The following is a 4,169-nucleotide window of genomic DNA, read 5'->3' as shown; positions in this document are numbered from 1 at the left end:
ATAAAAATATATGTTTATAAAAAATAAAAAAATAAAAAAAAAAAGAGTCACTTATGTTTTGCCTCCCTCCCAATCCCATCTTGTTTCATATATTCTTCTCCTACCCACTTAAGCCCCCATGTTGCATCATAGACTTTTTAATGTACTGTAGGTTCCTGTGAGGTAGAATCTTGTTGAGAATCTTAGCATCTATATTTGTCAGTGATATTGGTTTGAAATTCTCCTTTTTGGTGAGGTCTTTGCCTGGTTTGTGGATCAGGGTAATGCTGGCTTCATACAAAGTATCTGGACGTTTTCCTTATGCTTCATATTTTGGAAAGAGCTTCAGGAGAACGGGTGTTAGTTCTTCTCTTAACGTTAGTTAGAATTCGCTAGGGCATCCTTCAGGTCGTGGGGTCTTGTCTTTTGGGAGGTTTTTGATCACTGCTTTAATCTTGTTACTGGATAATGATCCATTCAGGTTGTCCATTTCTTCCTGGTTCAATATTGGGATTGTACAGTTTTCTAGGAATGCATCCATTTCACCTACGTTGCTTAGCTTATTGGCATATGTTGTTTTATTTTTTCACAATTTTTTTCAGTGTAACAGTATTCATTGTTTTATAAGCACACCCAGTCCTCCATGCAATCCATGCCCTCTCTACTCCCTCCCACGTGTTTCATCAACCTCCCACCCCCACTGTTTCAAAGCCCTCAGATTCATTTTCAGAGTCCATTGTCTCTCCTGGTTTCCCTCCCCTTCCAATTTCCCTCCACTCCCTTCTCATATCCATTTCCCCTTGTCCTCCATGCTATTTGTGACACTCCTGACATAAGGGAAACCATATGATAATTGCCTCTCTCTGCATAATTTATTTCACTCAGCAGTATCTCTTCCAGTCCCGTCCATGTTGCTTCCAAAGTTGAGTATTCATCCTTTCTGAATGGAGGCATAATACCACATAGTGTATATGAACCACATATTCCTTATCCATTCTTTCATTGAAGGGCATCTTGGTTCTTTCCACAGTTTGGATACCATGGCCATTGCTACTCTAAACATTGAGTTACAGATGGCCCTTCTTTTCACTCCATCTATATCTTTCAGGTAAATATGTAGGAGAGTAATTGCAGTGTTATAGGGAAGTTCTATTTTTAATTTCTTGAGGAATCTCCACACTGTTCTCCAAAGAGGCTGCTCCAACTTGCATTCCCAACAACAGTGTAAGAGGATTCTCCTTTCTCCACAACCTCTCCAACACATGTTGTTTCCCGTCTTGCTAATTTAATGCATCCTAACTGGTGTAAGGTGACATCTTAATGTGGTTTTCATTTGAATCTCCCTGATACCTGGTGTTGATGAACATTTCTTCAGGTGTCTCATAGCTATTTGTATGTTTTCATTGGAGAAGTTTCTGTTCATATCTTCTGCCTATTTTTTGGTATGATTATATGTTTTGTGTGTGTTTGAGTTTGAGGAGTTCGTCATCGATCCTGGATATCAACCTTTTTTCTATACAGTCATTTTAAGTATCTTATCGCATTCCGTGGGTTTCCACTTTGCTTTCTTGACTGTTTCCTATGCAGTGCAGAGGCTTTTGGTTTTGAACAAGTCCCAGAAGTTTATTTTGGCTTTTGTTTCCTTTGGTTTGGATGCATATCTTGAAAGTAGTCCCTGTGGCTGATATTGAAGAGATTACTGCCTATGTTCTCTGCTAGGATTCTGATGGATTCCTATCTCACATTGAGGTCTTTTACCCATTATGAGTTTATCTCTGTGTATAGTGTAACAGGATGGTCGAGTTTCATTCTTCTACATAGAGCCACCCAGTTTTCCCTTCACCAGTTATTGAAGAGACTGCCTTTCTTCCACTGTATATATTTTTCCTGCTTTCTTGAAGATTATTTGGCCATAGAATTCATGGTCCATATCTGAGATGTCTACTGTGTTCCACTAGTCTATGGGTCTGTTTTTATGCCTGTCCCATGCTGTATTGGTGATCACAGCTTCATAGTAACCCTTGAAATCAGGTAATGTGGTGCTCCTAGATTTTTTTTTTTTCATTTCAGCAATTCTTAGCAATACAGGGTCGCCTCTGATTCCACACAAATTTTAAGCATGTTTTTGTTCCAGCTCTTTGAAAGATACTGGTCGAATTTTGGTTGGAATGGCATTAAATGGATCGATTGCTCTAGGCATTATAGACTTTTTAACAATAATTATTCTTCTGATCCATGAGAATGCAATGGCTTTCCAGCTTTTTGGTTTTCTTCCATTTCTCTCATGAGTGTTTACTAGTTCCTAAGTACAAATCTTTTACCTCTTTGGTTTGGTTTATTCCAAGGTTTGGGTGCTGTAGTAAATGGAATTGATTCTCTAATGTCCCTTTCTTTACTTTCATTGATAATGTAGAAGAAAGCTACTGATTTCTGCACCATGATTTTGTATCCTGCCACATTATTGAATTGCTCTATGAGTCCTGGTAGTTTGGGGGCGGAGTCTTTTGGGTTTTCCATATCAAGTACGTCATCTGTGAGGAGAGATAGTTTGACTTCTTGGTTGCCAATTTGGATACCTTTTATTTCTCTTTGTTGTCTGATTGCTCTTGCAAGGACTTCACATGTGATGTTGAACAAGATTCTTGAGAGTGGGCATCCTTGTCAAGTTCCTGATTTGAAAGCGATGGCTGTCAGATTTTACCCTTTGAGGATGGTATTCACTGTGGGTTTTTCATAGAAACTTTTTATGAAGTTGACGAATATTCCCTGTATCCCTATACTTTGTAGCATTTTAGTCAGAGACAGATGCTGGATTTTGTCCAATGCTTTTTCTTCACCAATGGAGAAGACCATGTGGTTACTTTCTCTTCACTTCGTAATTTGTTCTATGACATTGATTTGCAAATGTTGAACCAACCTAAAACCCAGGGATAGATCCTACTCAGTCATGGTGGATAAACATTTAATGTACTGTAGGTTCCTAGGAGCTAGAATCTTGTTGAGAATCGTAGCATCCATATTCAGCAGTGATATTGGTTTGAAATTCTCCTTATTGGTGAGGTCTTTGCCTGGTTTGTGAATCAGGGTAATGCTGGCATCCAAAAATGTGTCTGGAATTTTCTTTATCCTTCAAATTTTGGAAAGAGCTTCAGGAAAAGCAGTGTTAGTTCTTTTATAAAGTTTGGTAGAATTCGTTAGTACATCCTTCAGGTCCCGGGGTCTTTCTTTTGGGAGGTTTTTGATCACTGCTTTAATCTTGTTACTGGATTACAGTCCATTCAGGTTGTACATTTCTTCCTGGATCAATTTTGTGATTTTACAGTTTTCTAGGAATGCATCCATTTCACCTAGGTTGGTTACCTTATTGGCATATACTTGAGTGTTTTTTTCCCATTTCTTTTCAGTGTAACCGTATTCTTTGTTTTAGCACCACACCCAGTGCTCCATGCAATCCGTGCCCTCTCTATTATCCACCACGTGTTTCCCCAACCTCCTACCCCCACTCTATAAATGCCTCAGATAAATTTTATTACTGTTGTATAGATTTTTAAAATTAAATTTAATTGTTTTCTGCATAACAGTATTAATTGTTTTTTTCACCACACGCTGTGGTCCATGCAATCCGTGCCCACTACAATACCCACCACCTGGTACCCCAACCACCCACCAACATGCCACTTCAAACCCCTCAGATTGTTTTTCAGGCAAAGACCTTACCAAAAAGGAGAATTTCAGACAAATATCACTGATGAATATGGATGCTAAGATTCTCAACAAGATCCTAGCCAACAGGACCCGAAAGCACATTAAAAAGATGATCCACCATGACCAGGTGGGATTCATCCTTGGCCTACAAGGTTGTTTAAACGTTCTCCAATCAATAAATTTGATAGAACAAATTAATATGAGAAGAGAGAAGAACCACATGGTCCTCTCAATTGATGCAGAAAAACATTTGACAAAATCCATCATCTATTCCTGATTAAAATGCTTCAAAGTATATGGATAGAGGGAACATTCCTGAACTTCATCAAATCTATCTATGAAAGACCCACAGCAAATATCATCCTCAATGGGAAAAGGCTTGCACCATTCCCATTGAGATCAGGAACAAGACAAGGATGCCCATGTACACCCGTCTTGTTCAACATAGTATTAGAAGTCCTAGCAACAGGAATCAGACAACAAAG

The sequence above is a fragment of the Mustela nigripes genome, chromosome 15 (assembly GCF_022355385.1).
Source record: "Mustela nigripes isolate SB6536 chromosome 15, MUSNIG.SB6536, whole genome shotgun sequence".
Lineage (NCBI taxonomy): Eukaryota > Metazoa > Chordata > Mammalia > Carnivora > Mustelidae > Mustela > Mustela nigripes.
This window is presented reverse-complemented; position numbering follows the sequence as displayed.